The 17,658-nt window shown below is 39.5% G+C and overlaps 1 pseudogene; it reads right to left on the reverse strand.

The window, feature by feature from the left end:
• Positions 1 to 333: 333 nt before the first annotated feature.
• The window catches only part of LOC147883226 (uncharacterized), a 47,497-nt pseudogene continuing 30,172 nt past the window's right edge, over positions 334 to 17,658 (reverse strand).

The raw sequence follows: 17,658 nt of genomic DNA on the forward strand, positions 1-17,658 counted from the left end.
TTGATGTGCCTTTACAACACACACAAACACAGATGTGACTCCCCTAGATGCACACATGCACCATAGAGCAAGGCCTTGATCATACTTATCCCAACAGAACATCCTTGAACCCTACCATTAATGTGTCCTAGGAAAAAATCCCAATGAGTAGGCTATTAATGACCAAATGTAATGGTAGAAGGACTCAAAAGGAAGTGTCACATCATGTATACCCATGGTTGATCACCCTGCATAGACTAAAGTAGCATTTTCTTCTTATGTGCTAGGATGTGCATATAAACATGTAGAATATTCAATCCTCCTTAGCATGAGGTAAATCTTATAAGTGACTAATCATATCAAGTCTTGATAGGTTCTTTTAGCCTCAGCAACATCTTCCCTCAGAGTATGCATGTAGTTCTTTCCATACTCATTAACTACATACTGCATATAGGAAACAAAGGGGTTCCATGCATAATCAACAACAATGTGATAATGTTCCCAAAGAGGAGAAATGACATCATGCACCATGTGTTTGTGTGCCTCATGCTATAAGTAATTGTCATTTATAATAAGAAACCTTTTATACAAAATCCTATCCTTTTACACTTCATAAAGAGACAACTTCAACCAAAGTGGAGCATGATTTGAATGTAGGAATGCATAATTAGACCACATAGAAAAATTTAATGCATCATATTAGTATGTATTAGGCATATACTAGCAGTGTAGATGGTCTCAATAAGCTGGCCATTCATTATGCTAAAAATGTATAGGAGGGAAACCAAGCACGTGTCTCTTTCCAAATGTTAGTAAGACTCAACTAGAGAAGTTGTTGAGTCCACTGTACTTGCTTGGAGGCTATCATGTATGTATGATCACACATATTATATCCCAGCTATGGAGTATTGTTGGAATCACCACAAAGAAATGCATCTTGCCTCCAAGGATACTATAGCATAGCCTACCATATTAATGCTCTACAATGCGATGATTGTAGGGCATAAATAAGATAAACTCAAATATCCATCCTTAGAGAAGACATTGCATGATAATCAATCAAACTCTTTTGTAATTGAATTGATTATTTGATAACTTATTTGTTAGCAATTGGTTAAATGTTAGCATGTATGTGTTAATGATTGTTTGCATGCTCGTTTAATGGGTTGCTTTGATGGGTTTGATTCAATCAAATGGTTTTCTTGATGCACCATTATATATGTAACTTCAAAATAGTGTTTTAAAGTGCCAAGTACTCACAACCTACCTATGGATGCAAGATGTAATAGAGAACTAGGTAGATGCATCAAAAATTACCTGATAAACTTAACATAGTAATGCATCTTTGTTGACTTCAGGAAGGGGCTCCAATGGGCACGGTTGGTTCATAAGATGCCGATAGATAGTTGTCTTAGTATCATAAGACTACAACACTTATAATTGTGGCTCTATGCTCCAATGCACTCTTGTTGTAGACATGGGTTCAATTCTATTAAGCTTGCCAATTATGCATGGAGAGCCGTCACAATGTCACAGGCCACTTCATCTATCATTGTGCTTTTCAATCACTAGTCCTCCTAAAAACAAGATTTGTTTTTATCACAAAGTCTTTGGAACTGCTCTTCCATAGTATCTTGTGCTCCCACCAATGCATTTGAGAGCATCTCTTGTGTAATGTCAACATCTGTTTGAGGCATCACACATCTGTTACTAAAGGAAGAAATGGTGAGGCTGCTTTCCATATAATAGGGCATCCCCATGGTGAGGCTCCTTGCCATATACATCAATGTAAATGTCACATGCTCAAGCATAGATTTTGGATGCCTGCAATCATTGAACTTCTATCAGCCATGTTGCTCAACATCCTAATGACCCAATGTTGAGTGCCTCTATCTTCTTTGGCTTCCCTCATCTTTTAATTGCTCCCCCTCTTCTTGTGTTGGCTAGATGAAGAATACTTCCTCCTTGGACACCAAGATTTTGATGTCCTTCCATTGGGAGCCCCTAGGATTTGGCCCCTATGAGTTATGCTGGATGATGTTAGGCATGCATTAAACAATAGAAATGGCAATCCTTTGTATGTGCACAAAACGTTCCTAAATATCACAGGCATGCTACTCCTCTTCTTCAATCTCCTCTTGTGTCAATGGTCTCTTCCTTTTTTGTCTACTTCTCTCACCATGTTGATGTGGCTCCTCTTCTAATATGCATTTAAATACTAGCAGGTAGTACTATGTGAAGGTAGAAGGTGGATGCTGTGTGAAGATGTTAGAGGATGCAAGCAAGATAATTTCCATGCATACATTTAAGCAAAAGGATAAATTTAATATCAACATAAGCACATAGCATTTCACATTTCAAAGCATTGTCAACATAGCCATTAACTGCAAAAGTACTACCAGTTGAGAATTCATGCCTAATTTCACCAAAGGTAGTATTACTTTTACCATTGGTATTGTACTATTTATCGATGGTAAGTAATCTTGTACCATATGTATAATGCACTAGTACTATTGGTAGATGTCAAAATACTAGCAGTAAATAGCTGGCTTCTTGGTTTTTCTACAAACTGGCAAGATTTGTCATTGTTACTAGTGTGAATTCATGAAAAGGGTGTTCACAAATGTAGATCGCACAAAAAGATGCCTGATTACATGAATATGAAATCCTTGTGAAGGGCATGTTCACAAGAACTACCACACCAAAAAATGATTCATCACTCGCCTACAAAATTCCTATCCATCCTACATAATCATGCTGATTATGCTCCTATAAGGCTACTATATTAGGCTGCAATCTATTTTCATATAGCCATTCAACTTTCCATTTTTGTAGGTCACTTAACCCCTATACTCTTCAAGTCAAACAATTTATTTGTGCTAACATATCTACAAATATATACATGCTCTATTACACAAAGAGGTAATTTAAGGCTCTATCACACAAAGAGGTAATTTAAGGCTGCATGTCAACCTTAGGATCCAAGACACAATCCTAGTGTGACACCATATCTTATTGACTAGGTAGTAAAAGGGAAACTTCATCATCCAAGAAAAGAGTATGAATCATAGTCACTACTACAGCCCAAGTAATGCCAATGCTAGAGTTCTTAGTACGGGTATGTCCATTAGAGGATGCACTAGTCCAAGTATGAGGTAGAAGGCCCCTCCTAGTTGAGGACTATTTTTCCATAAGTTTGCCAACCTTCATTGGAAAATTGTCCTTAGCTTTTTCTTGAACTGTTGAAGGCATTGGGATAGTACCATTACTAGTAGGAGTGACCTTGGCCTTTCCTTTGACTGGGACAACAATAGCTAGTTTATTGAATTTATTTTCATGCCTAGAAGTCCAAGCGACATCCTTTTTTTGCACTGAGGCTTACAGAGGCATCTTATGTAAAGCTAAATTTTGGCATTCAAAACAAGCACTAGAAAAGACGTCGTATTCAAGCTAAAAAGGATTGCCCATTGTAACATACTCTTTTGGGTGTCCCTTCCAGAGAAAGAAAACATTCTTCTTGCAGATGACCTATAGTGAACAGAGTCGCATCAAATTCTACCGTGATTGTCTGGTCATCTTCACGGGCTTGGCATTTTTCTCTGTCTACGACACTCCACCAACTAGTATGCGTGGCCCAAAAATGTCAAAAGTGTCAAAAGGGTGTTATGGCTTAACAAAGTTCTACCGATCAACTCTGTTCACGATCCGCATATCTACACGTTCACTCTGTTTTATATTTCTACACCAAGAAAGCTACGCGATAAAAGCTAATCTCTTAAGTATCACATATGACTACAACAATCGGCACACGACTCTGAGAGACTCTGGAAGGTTTTGAGAGAAATGATTACTGTAACTTGAGCTCTCAATCGTCGAAGTTCAAACCAATCGTTGTCGAATTCAAGCTAAGTTGCAACCCACTTTGAGAACCTTATGTGCACGTTGCTCTATGGGAAGCATTGTTGGCCGTATGGAGCAGCGTCGTGATAGCTTCAAAACTCTGTCGATGCTCCTTATTGTCTACCTAATGGGTCTACTAAATTAAAAAATTCTATATCTTTACATTCCAGCATCAGATTTGCACAGAATTTCTTGCATCAGGTTTGTAATTTTGCGCTTCAATTGTGTCGAAATCATTGATTCGATTACATAAAGAGACATTGAAAAATTCGGCTAGAATACGTGAAAAAATTGATTACAGTTTGCCGCCTCTTTCTTTTGGAGAGAGAGAGAGAGAGAGAGAGAGAAAGAGAGAGGTGGCAACAGAGCGAGAGCAAGGTGAGGATATAGAGATGGTGGGACTTTGTAGAGGGAGGCTCCATGTGTCATATCCTCCCCACCCCAAATACCCTCCCTCCTTTTCCCCCTCCTCATTCTAATGGATTTTTTTCTCTCATAGCCCCCCTATTTACCGACAACTTCTTGCCGTCTCATCTAAACTCCCGCTTAGCTACTTCTACTTACATAGCAATTGCTACTTCATTCTATAGGTTTATAAGGTTAACCTCATGGGGCCTTGATTAGCTTCATTGGTTTAGAGAGTGGGATTTTTTTCATTCCCTAAGTTCATAAGAGACGGATATATAGGACTAGAAAAAGAGACCCATAATGCAAAAATTGAGCACCTAGGATTCTTTTTTGTGGCACTAATTTTTTCATGAGGTGTTAACATGAATGGAAAGTAATATTACGTCATGATTATATGTCCTTTCCCTAAGGACTTATTACCACTTAGTTTTCTGCCATGCAAGTTTCATGAGCCTCTTGGGAGGTCTTATCTTCTTTTTAATTGGTTGAATTTTTGGGCTTATGGAAGATAAAAGATTCATGAGGACATAAGCGTTTAGCTTATGCATGATTACAATTTGGTTATTAATGATATAGCTTGAGAGATACTATGTCGTAAAAATAATTACTTTAAAGCTCTTTCCCTAGTATAACTAGACTTTTTCATTTTTAAAATAATCATGGTCATTTCTGAAGAGATCCTTTAGGACATTTTTGAAGAAATCCTTTAGGACACTGTGGGGTAGAACTGATTAATATAATGATTGGTCTATCTCAGACTTGATCAAGTAGAAAAAAAGTAGACCACTTGTATTACTTTAGATTAATTATTGATGGGCCACAAGCTTATGTATAGGTATATAAAATATTGGGCTTGAGTCTACTTTATTTCTTGGTGGAATTGCTTCATAGCATCCTTGTAATTTTTTGCTACATCCGAGATGGAAATGACTAGTACATTTACTTTTTATGCTCATCATTGACTCGTCCAACTTGTCTATTGGTGAAGGGAACTATACCTTTTTAGGATTACTCAAGCAGGAAAATGGAGGAAGATCCCCCTTGAGAAATTTTACACTTGGGAATTTTTTACACTGTGCTACACTTGGCATGTTCCTGGGCAATCTCCTAAATTATGGTTCGAGGTTGCTTCCTGGGGCAATCTCCTTTATGGTTTAAGGTTGCTTCTTGGACTATTACTTTGACCAATGTAAAATAAATTTTCTATCCCTTGTCTCGATTATTTCCTTTATTTTTGAGGTATAAGTATTTGGGCCAATGTATGTTAAGTATATTGAGGTTGTATTTGGATTTTTTGACCTTGGGAATTCCCTTGGACTTGGTTGGAACACCCAAATTTATGGTTTACTTGAGATTCCCACTTATTATTTGGAGTTCACTAACATTTTTTATGCATTTCTTCATATATTTAATTGCCCACCTCAAATTACTGTTGAATAGTAAAATGCCAAGATTTGATTATGCTAATCTAGATCGAGTGACATGAATACCAACTATGCGCCAGCATTGAATCCTGGCTTCCACAGGTTAAATGAATTGTTCTATCTTTCATTTGGTTGTGATGGTGCTAGGTGAGTTGGCATACCTCTCCATCAGGTTTGCATTGAAAAGTCTAAGGCATAAAAATATGTTGTTGGCAACTTCGAAGCATACTCTACAACATTATTAAGAGGTTGATTACTAATGGACTACTCTCACTAGGTGTTTTAATAGGGCAATAGCGGATGTTTGCAATTGGTTTACTTGGACATTGGAAACTGGTCTAGTCATGTAGTAGGATAGATTGTTTGATAGGACGAATACACACACAAACACATGCACGTGCACACATGCACACACACACACGTGCATGTGTGTGTGCACACACACATGCACGCACATGCACACACACATGCACATGCGTGTGCGCATGCATGCGCACACACACACATGTACACATACATGTGCGTACACATACACATACATATACACATACACATGCACATGCACATTTTCTTGGTGGAATCGATGTAGCTTTATATTGCAATGATAAGTCCCTAGGAAGCAATCATAGAAAGATTGCCATTGTGAATCTATAAGAAATGGACCTTTGAGAAAATGGGATCATTAAAGAATATATGATTTTTGTCTTTCAATAGAGTTCAGAGTGCCCAATAATGAACCCAAGTGAAAATAATATCAAACTCTTTCCTTTGTGGGTGGATTCCAAATAACCAAAAACGCTTGCCAAAGCAAGCAATAGGAAATATCTAGCTCGGAGACATTATTGCAAAACAAGAAGAAAGTCATGAATCTCTGGACAATGCCATAAGAGGTGAGGCAAATATTTCCTTGGAGCCATACATCTACAACAAACAATAGGACAAACGTGTCTATGTGCCAAGAGTTGGCCAAATGGAATAACTCCCAGCATCACCCACAACCAAAAACCCATTACCGAAGAGAAAGTTAGTAGCTCCAAAGCTGTCATAGTCTTTTTCGCTACCACTTTCTATTACAATTCATGGACCAAAGTTGAATTGCTCGATTTGAAATCCGAGGTGGAGGCATCAAAACTTTATATAGCCTAGCAAACATGATGCTAGCCAATAGTAAGGGATGATTGGTTGAACCCTAGCAGTAAAGGGCCAAGTCGTAAAGGCGGTACATGATTTCAAGATTTGGATAGGAAGAGAAGATTGAAGCATCTAAGATATATATTTTTTCACAAAGTTTGATAATGATGTACTAGAATAGACTTCTTGGCCACTAAATGAAAAAAAAAGAAAAGTACCATCAACATGGAGAAAACCTCCCACAAATTGGGTCCCTTTGAAACTAATAAAATATGAGCATGTGGGCTCCTACAGCAAGGCACATGGATGAGACAAAACCTTCAACCAATGCAAACTTTCAGCAGACAAGGAATCACCATCAAGAAAATCATGAGCATGTCATTTAAGATGAGAGATTATTTCATTCCAATCCAAAAACATTCTCGAAATAGAAGGGAAACCCTTAGCTTTACCATCATTATAGCCCATAAAGAAATCCCATTGAGTGGGCTGCCAATGGACAAAATGCATGATTTTTCAAGTTGGAAAGCATCATAGTAGCCCTCGAGGCCGTTCACCTCTAGGGATGTTTTTATCAAAGATGTACTTATATATTAATATAGAATTCTGGTGAAAGTTTATCAAGCTGGTTTTTTAAGTTTCATAGTATCAATAGAACGTATTACAATTCTATATATTTTCTCTTGAAAATTGAAGAAAAAGTTGTAAGTCTTGTGAGTCAATACATATGAACTTTCATGAATCAAATTGTTGAACCAAGTATGTGATTCATGTAAAGTTGTGCAAGATAGTGGGTGCCTGAATGTTTTATGATAGGTAGACCTTTTATTTTGAAATATTTATACACCCAAACTGAGATTACACAAAAATCTAGAAGTATAGGGTTTGCATAGTTTTCAAGATTAAGGCTTATGCAGAACTTTAAAGCATAAACATATATACTTGCTTATGATCAACAAGAAATCATATAATTACAATACAATCTTTCATGAATGCCATCATTGCATCAAATATGCAATTCATGTAAAGTCATAAAAGATATGATATTCTTGAATGTTTTGTGGTTGGTGAACGTTCTTTTAAGACAATTCATGTACCCAAACTTAGATCACAAAAAACCTAGAAGTTATAATAGGCATATCATGAATTATCTGCTGCACCTAGATCTAGATTCATGATATGATAAGATTTTTCATAGTTTTCAATAGTATAATTAAAATAATAAGAATTTGAGTGGTTGTACATTCTCAATTCGAGGCTTCCATTGTGGTGTCAATGATCTTATCAATCCTCGGATTGGTTGGGTAAGAAAGCATCATGATGGAAACACTGTGGTGTTTGTACTCTTTCTGCTCTTTGTAGCAGAAGGGGCATCTATTCATCATGGATAATCTTTTCTTACCATTAAGAGGAAGATGAAGTCTTAGGTTTGAGGATTCCATTTGGCATTACTGCTCTATCTAATCTTTACATTGGGTGGGGTAAGAAAGGTGTTGTGATGGAGAGGCTATGGTGATTTGGTTGTTACTGGACTTTTGAGTAGAATGGTTGAGTATTCGTTATTATGCCTATTATATTTCCTCACACGGGATGAAAAATTATAAGTTACATACATGAAATGATTTTAGAACCAGTTAGGGCATGAGTTTAGAAATCAACTCTTTCGCTATCACATGGTACCTATATTAGAATAACCAATCTAAGTATATTTGATTTTGTCCCATGGATAATAGAAAGGTTAGGACATGAATTTCATATGAGTTTCATTAGCATGAAATTCATTATAATTTATTAAGTAAGAATTATAGGGTAAGAATTACTTTCTTCAATGGATCATGACATTTCATTTTTTATGCATTTTGTTTGACATGAGGTCACATTGAAAATAGGCTTATATTTAAAATTTCACACTTTGTTTCTTAAACTATTGAGGCCAAAACAAACAATTTGGCAAGCTATAAAGTATAGTGCCAATAGAGCATCTATCGCCATTCTAATGCAATCTCAATAGGGATGTTTTATCAAAGTTATGCTTATGTATTAATATGAAATCTTGGCAAAAATTTTAAATCCCATTTTTTAGTTTCACAATATTGGTAGAATGAAGTACTTTTTTAGATATTTTCTTTTGAATTTTGAAGGAAAAAATGTAAATCCTGGCAAAACTTTAAATGTTTTTGCATAAAAGTTTCAAATCCTGGCGAATGTTTCAAACATTTAGTTTTATTAAAGCATATAATATTTTGAAGCCAATATAAAAGTTTAGCTTCTTAACAAAACTAATGTTTTCATGCTTGCTTCATTGGGTTTGCTCCATTGGGTTGTGCAATACCATATTGACCATCTAGTACACATAATCACTAGAGTTAACCTTGCAACTTACAAATAGCTTTTCTAAGAGTTAAGTATGCACAACTAGCATGGATATTTTTCATGGTACAAGGTTTACTTTAGATATTATGTGCACTAATCAATGTTAGCTCAGTGAGACGAAGTCTATGTGACATCAACAACATGTACAATATAAACTAATTAATCTCGTTCAATCTTAAACATGTTTCATTGATTCATCCTTCATCTTACTATAATCAAAATACAAGATGGGACATTGATCCCACAACATGCATAAACATACCTCATTATTAAATTTCATTAAATTTGTCAAATATCTTTTATATGTCATACAAAAACTGAGATCTAACAAATTGGATGAAAACGGGATGAAAACTCGCTAGTGTAAAGTGAAAAGCTATAATGATTCTCATCAAGGAAGAAGAGCATGAATTTCATTCAATTTGTCATAAGTCTTTTAATTTCATACACGAGCTAAGGTTTGAAAAATTGTATGAAAACTCGCTAGTGTAAAGTAAAAAGCTATAATGATGCTCATAAAGGAAGAAGAGGATGTGCCACTACGATGGCATGGATGTTTTTATCGAAGCTACACTCATATATTAATATAAAATCTTGGCGATAGTTTATCAAGATGATGTGCAACTTTTGTGGAAAGCCTGAACATTTTGAGAAAGAGTGCTATATAAAGAAGAAATTTTCAACAAACCTTGTGTCCAAGAAGCAGAGAAAGAAGAAGAAGAAGAAGAACCAGAGGATCTTAAAGCTCTCACTGCTTTCACCACCCAAGTTAATCCTGACAAGGGTGATGACCCATATATTTTATAAGTTGTTTGTGTGTGTGGTCAATCAGGGTTCTCTGCCTTGGGATGTCCCCCTTAAATTATTGTTAGTCTTATGTTTGAGGTTTTACCCTGTTAGACCCATGGATATTTCTATACATAGTCATTGTCCAATCTTCCCGTTGTAAACCAAGAGCCATAACTAGAGTGGGTCATGGGTTGGAGTCATGAGTGTTGTTACTAGGTGTGAACAAACCATGATGCTTCCCATGTACTACTGCTGGTGGGCTGAGGTCATCAATTTGTGGGGGAGTATGAAGGACAAATTGATGTTAAGGGGTGTACCAAGGGGTAAAAGGGTTGTGTGTTGGTTAGTGTGACTAGGTTTGGTGGTAGAAGGTTCTATTAGGTGTGATTGAGAGATTCATGGGCTTGATTGAGAGATCAGTGGTGTTATTTGTGGATCTGGAGATGCTCTCATTTGGGGCACATGCATTGTATGTTGGAAAGGTCACCTCCCCATCTGTAAGCCCCCAAATGAGGAGAGCGTGGGGGAGGGAGACCTAGGGCAGGATGTGCCCAAAGAGAGATTACCTAGATGTGTGGATCTGGGACAGATCTGGAGCATTCATGGTTGGTGGGGTATCCCAAGGATGAAAGGCTGCATCAGGAGCAGCTCATGTGCAGGAAGATGGCGGGGACACGGTGTCTTGGATCAGGCCTGGCACGAGGCACTCAGTGGACTGCAGCAGGACCCTATGAAAGGTGCGATGACATCAGCAATGTATGGAACTGTACAATGCTGGAGAAGGGCCTGGCAGAGGCGCTTGCATGACGGGCTCCCTGGCAAAGTATATGGACAGGTCTATGGCCTGCAAGCAGGGCTGGCAGGTGGCAGGACAGCAGCAGCAAAGGGGCTTGACCCTGCATGGAACAAAGGGCCAGCAAAGGGCCCTAAATAGGGCTGGATAGGCAGCCAACCAGCCAACCAACTGGTCGGTTGGTTAGGGCTGCTACAGACCAGCCAGTCAGCCCATTTAGGGCTGGCTGGTCGGTTGGTTCAAGGGGGCCTTGAGTCCTATAAAAGGAGAGGCCTCAGGCCTCATTTCATATCCAACATCCAGCAGAAAGTGGAGCAGACAGGAGCAGCCTGAAGGCATTCCCTTTAGCCTCATCTTGGAGGTAAAGGAGAGTTGAAGGAGTGCTGCAGACTGAGTTCCCTAAGGGCTGGGACCTTGGCTGTCTTCTAGGGCAGCAAGGTGTTGTGATCACCATACCTTCTGGAGCAGCCATTCACAAGCAGGTTGGAGCAGTGGAACAGGGACCTGTGTGCTGCAGACAAAGCTTGGCAGGGGCTGCCCACCTAGGCTGATTCACAGGCAGTAAGGTGGAGAAGAACACACTGGACGGAAAGTCTACAAACGCTCGAGGTGGAGCACGCGGACTCGAGTCTAGAGATAGCCAGCAGATTGGAGAAGGACCTTGTGGTTAGATCAGAGGACCACACCATTGGTGGGACTCTGGATCTATCTCTCTTGTATTGTGTCCATAGTTTTGGACGGAAATATATATTTTGGTGGTTTCTCTATCTGGCTGGTTCATTGTCTATTGATGAGTCTGCACATCTATGTGATGCACATTAAGTAAAGAAGTTTGTGATTCCACACCCACACCGCACAGTGTGAGCTCCTGGGCATTACTATAAGTCTTCCGCTACGTGTACCCTCTGTTGGGTCTTTTCTAACATGGTATCAGAGCCCAAGTAGAAGGCTCACAAGTGTGGGAGCCTGAAGGCAGGGACCTTGCTGAAGGACGACCGTGATTCAGAAGCTCTAGGGAATCAACTTCCACGACTGGAGGATTGTGCCCTTGCGAGAAGGAGGGTGACTCAGGTTTAGTCAGGTGCGTTTAAAGTTCGCAGTCCAAGTTATCTGGAGATGTACTTTTGTTACCGACCTTGACAAAGGAAGGACGGGTTGAAACAGACCCTCAGAGCATGGTGCCTGGAAGACTCCAGGTTGTTCACTCATTATGAGGGGGACGATTGGAAGATCGTGACGGCTAGATTGCTCGAGTTCAGAGGCGGGAACGTGACTGAAGGAGGTGGCACCAAAGATGGACCTGTGTACCAGGATGGTGTGCGGAAGCAGAACCGGACCTGGTGGAGCAGGAGCCACTGGATGAAAAGCCAGGAAAAGATTTTGACACCGAAAAGTTCCAGAGGACTATGACCAGGGAGTTACTGGAGCATCTTCATCGACGTGTTGGCATTGGGCCGAGATGTGTCGGTGAGAGGGGGTGTTGGAAAGGTCACCTCCCCATCTGTAAGCCCCCAAATGAGGAGAGCGTGGGGGAGGGAGACCTAGGGCAGGATGTGCCCAAAGAGAGATTACCTAGATGTGTGGATCTGGGACAGATCTGGAGCATTCATGGTTGGTGGGGTATCCCAAGGATGAAAGGCTGCATCAGGAGCAGCTCATGTGCAGGAAGATGGCGGGGACACGGTGTCTTGGATCAGGCCTGGCACGAGGCACTCAGTGGACTGCAGCAGGACCCTATGAAAGGCGCGATGACATCAGCAATGTATGGAACTGTACAGCGCTGGAGAAGGGCCTGGTAGAGGCGCTTGCATGACGGGCTCCCTGGCAAAGTATATGGACAGGTCTATGGCTTGCAAGCAGGGCTGGCAGGTGGCAGGACAGCAGCAGCAAAGGGGCTGGACCCTGCATGGAACAAAGGGCCAGCAAAGGGCCCTAAATAGGGCTGGATAGGCAGCCAACCAGCCAACCAACTGGTCGGTTGGTTAGGGCTGCTACAGACCAGCCAGTCAGCCCATTTAGGGCTGGCTGGTCGGTTGGTTCAAGGGGGCCTTGAGTCCTATAAAAGGAGAGGCCTCAGGCCTCATTTCATATCCAACATCCAGCAGAAAGTGGAGCAGACAGGAGCAGCCTGAAGGCATTCCCTTTAGCCTCATCTTGGAGGTAAAGGAGAGTTGAAGGAGTGCTGCAGACTGAGTTCCCTAAGGGCTGGGACCTTGGCTGTCTTCTAGGGCAGCAAGGTGTTGTGATCACCATACCTTCTGGAGCAGCCATTCACAAGCAGGTTGGAGCAGTGGAACAGGGACCTGTGTGCTGCAGACAAAGCTTGGCAGGGGCTGCCCACCTAGGCTGATTCACAGGCAGTAAGGTGGAGAAGAACACACTGGATGGAAAGTCTACAGACGCTCGAGGTGGAGCACGCGGACTCGAGTCTAGAGATAGCCAGCAGATTGGAGAAGGACCTTGTGGTTAGATCAGAGGACCACACCATTGGTGGGACTCTGGATCTATCTCTCTTGTATTGTGTCCATAGTTTTGGACGAAAATATATATTTTGGTGGGTTCTCTATCTGGCTGGTTCATTGTCTATTGATGAGTCTGCACATCTATGTGATGCACATTAAGTAAAGAAGTTTGTGATTCCACACCCACACTGCACAGTGTGTGAGCTCCTGGGCATTACTATAAGTCTTCCGCTGCGTGTACCCTCTGTTGGGTCTTTTCTAACATTGTATCAGTTACCCTTATAAGGGCCTCTCCTCTCTTGAATAAACTACTCTATTTTGCTTCATTTTCTGATTTCTTCTTGCCGTTCCATCAGTTATGCTATTGTTGTAGTAGTGAAACATGAAGATTATATTTTACAAGGAAAAATATCTTGTCGAAAGGAGGTTTAGGGTTGGAAGATTGATCAAATGGGGGTGGGTGAGGAGATTGAACTCAAAGAAACCTGCCTAGTTTAGGCATGTGAGAGACCCTCATGTCCCCCAAGAGGTTTGAACACCTCTAATGCATCCACAACTTGTGGGGATTATCGGGTTACTCTGGGATCACCTTTGCTTGACCAACTTTTGAGATTTTGTTTAATGAAGGGGACCTTGTATTTGTAATATTATTATGATTATAAAGTCTTAATTTTTTAATGGAGACTTAGTGCATTGAAACACTGAGATAAACAACTATCTCAATGTCATGATGGCAATGTGCCATCTTGGCATTGTGAAGTGAGTAGATTTAGGATATACGCGGTGTGGAGCAGGCTTCCCATCATTAGTACGTGCTCTAAATTTAATTTATTTTTCTTACCAAAACAAAAACATGAACTTTATAATGGCAACAAATATGTACCCATGTTAGGATTTTAGCATTAGTCTTTAGAGAAAAAATTGTGTATACAGCTCCCCAATTTCGAGTTCAACACTAGAAGCCTAGAGGAGAACCAAATTATGTACTTATGCAATTACCTAATTGTGGGTTTCACACTAGTCTTTACATGACTTAAGAAGAAGATTTTTTTTTTCTAATATATCATCTTTCCAAGCTTAGTTAAATAATGAAGTTATTTTACTTTATTTGGAACCTCCCCATTTAACAAGCACTAATCACACCATTCTGATTTTTATTAAGAATTTCTAAAATTCAACAAATGGGACTCCTAAGATATCAATGATAGATATAAGTTCAAATGAAATTGAAGTTTGAACATAATGCGATCTAAGTTTTTACCTTCAAAGTTTGATCTTAGGCTAAAATGCACTGATTATGGTTTTATAGAGTAATAGAGATTTGATTAATGAGGATCATAAATAGATGAGTTTGGGTACATGTCATTGATGCATTGGACATGGCGAGTGTCACAACTCATTGCTCCTTGGTTTTTAATTTCTCACCTATAGATCCTCAATTTGGATCTTTTGAAGTTATAGAATTTGAAAGAGCTTCTTGTATGGTGTAGTGGAAAATCATTGGATGCAATAAATCATGCAAACAAGAAAAGGTTCAATAGAGAAAGAGAATATTAGGAGGTGTTATAAGATAATATTCCAAATTATATGCCTTTAAGAGATCCAAAAGGAGGAAATTTTTAGGTGGGATATAGAATTAGGTAGCACAAACAAATGAGTGATGATGCTTGCAAGGTCCTATGCATCTATGACATGCATCAAAACTCGCATCTATTTCTACTCCTCATCAATCTACAAAATTGGTAAATTCATCACATGAGCAATGAGTGTGCCACGTAAGAAACGGTATAGAGAGTTGGACTCGATGCAATATTTACTCCTAGAGTTTGGGCTTCTGAAACTAACTTTTTAAATTACTAAAATAAGTCTCCTTTGAAATTTTAAGATTCTAGCCATGTTTAAGTCAAAACATTAATTATTTATTTTTTAAACTTTGTTTTAAAATTGAGAGATAGATTGGTGCCAATACAATAATTTCAAAGACAGTTTGCTAAGATTGGTGTGTTTTGGTCTATCTTCACCTAGTTTTATCAGGGGCTTTTAGCGGTTACTTTCTAAGATCGTCTATTTCCTACAATATTACGTATTGAGCTCTTTCGTTCTTCATTCATCTAGAGATCGTTATGTTTTGAACTTTATATGCACCTCCTAATACTTCCAGGTTATCCTAGGTTTTGTTCTAGGGTCTGCATAAGGAGCATCATTGTAATAAAGAAATATATTTGGGATCAACCCAAGTAGAGGATGTACCTCATTCACACCCTATTGAGTGGCAGAATTTTTTTCTTTGTCTTCATGATATTTCATTTTCAAAGGAGTTTGTTGGCATGGAATAATATTTAAAATAACCCTATCATTTAAAATTTAAAAATTTACACTCTGAAAATGTGAGGTTAAAGGCCATTGTACCTCAACCACGGTTATGTACAATACTCAAACACATATATATATGGATGACATAGAAGATTAGGGTGTTCTGCACCCACCAAAACTTGTGTCGCTCTCTCTTCTGGCTCCCTCTCTCTCTCATCTTCTTTCGTTATGGGGATTAAAGTTGTGTGGCTCTCTCTTTTGGCTCTCCCTCTCTCTTACCTTCTTCTGTTCCGCTTTCGTTGTTGAGATCTTTCAACTGGTATCAAAGCGTGGGTGTTCTAGTTGAGCTCGAGTGCAAGTCTGCCCCGAAGTCTGCTGCTACCACTCTATGGGAGGAAGGAGAAGCTCCATTGGGTGACTTTACCTGCATCCTAGTGTGCAAAAACCTTTGAAAAGTTTTCTGAGTGTTTTTTAATAAGCCAGCAGGTGGTTTTGGAGAAAAAAGACGTTTTTGATGATTCCCCTATTCCTTTCGATGAACTGAGAGTTTGAAATGACTTGCGGAGGCAACCGTTGCTTGCTTTTGGTGTCCATTGCACTTTGGGAGTTTGAAAACACCTTCATTCTTGAATTTGGCATCATTTGGTTGGATTTCTGACTCATTGTCTCTGCTTCAACGTTTTTCTGCCAGTGTGTTGGAACTCGAGTTTGAAGCAACCATTCACAGATCTATGAGTTCCGATGGACTCAGGAGATCCTAAGCTAAGCCTATAGATATGTTTGAGGATGATTGGAATGAGTTAGATGCATTAGCAAATTCTACTATTAGACTTCATCTTGCAGAGTCATTTTATTTCATAGTAGTAAATAAGTAGACTACAAAAGATTTGTGGAAGAAATTAGGTGCCACTTATGAGAAGGAAACTGCCTTTAATAAAGTTTACCTCATGAAGAGGTTGTTTGAGTTGCAAATGAAGGAAAGGGTCTCCATTGCTTCTCACTTGAATGAATTCAATATTATTTTCAGCCAGATTTAGGCTCAGAAGATGAATTTTGATCAGAGAGTAAGGCAATATTCCTCTTATGTTCATTGCCATCCTCATGGGATACCTTTCGTATAGCTGTCAGTAACTCTGCACGTGATGGAGTACTAAAGTTTGATCATGTTGTGGGTAGCTTGTTAGCTGAGGAGATTAGACGGAAGTCTATGGATGGCAACAAGCAGGATGCAACCTTAAATGTGCAAAGAGGCAGATCGCAGTTCAGGGGGAAGTCCCAAGAAAGAGGGAAGTCTCGTAGCAAATCCAGGGCATGGAACATTGAGTGTTACCATTGTGGCAAGAAGGGCCACATGAAAAAGGATTGCTACAAGCTTAAAAGAGAGCAAAAGTATAAGAAAAAAAAAGCAAATTGGGGTGCAAATAAGAAGGAAGAGAGTCCAAGGGAGGGCAAAGGAAAAATGAAGATCAAGGAGATCAATGCAGTCACTGATAATAGTGACAATGACATTCTCTTCATGTCTAGTCTACTTGAAGACTTGCTTACCACTTCAGATGATGCACAATCCCAAGATTCGATTTTGGATTCTAGTGCTTCATTCCATGTTACTCCCCATAGTGAATGCTTCTCTTTTATGATAGTGGAAAGATAGGTTGTGTGCATCTTGGAAATAACTATGCATGTGACATAGTGGCAGCAGGTGACAAAGTTTTCTTTTGCAGATGGGTCTGCATTTGTTTTGTAAAATGTGAGACATATGCCTAAGCTGACCAAGAGTCTTATTGCAGTGGGTCAATTAGATGACACTGGCTTTCAGTCCACTTTTGGCTTTCAGAGTTGGAAACTTCAGAAGGGCTCTATGGTTTTAGCAAGGGGTGCCAAGTGTGGGATATTATATCCCTTACATGTATCAGGGGTGTCTGATCATGTTGTTGCAATAACCGAGCAGCCAAGTACTTCTTTGTGGCATTGCAGGTTGGGGCACATGAGCCAAAATGGAATGAAACTCTTATTGCCATTTGGGTTATATACCGCATTTGAGTTTTGTTTTTACTTTGAATTTTGTGAGCATTGTCTCTATGGGAAG

This window comes from Dipteris shenzhenensis, chromosome 28 (assembly GCF_047967505.1).
Source record: "Dipteris shenzhenensis isolate YYH24624 ecotype China chromosome 28, Dip_SZ_1.0, whole genome shotgun sequence".
Taxonomy (NCBI): domain Eukaryota; kingdom Viridiplantae; phylum Streptophyta; class Polypodiopsida; order Gleicheniales; family Dipteridaceae; genus Dipteris; species Dipteris shenzhenensis.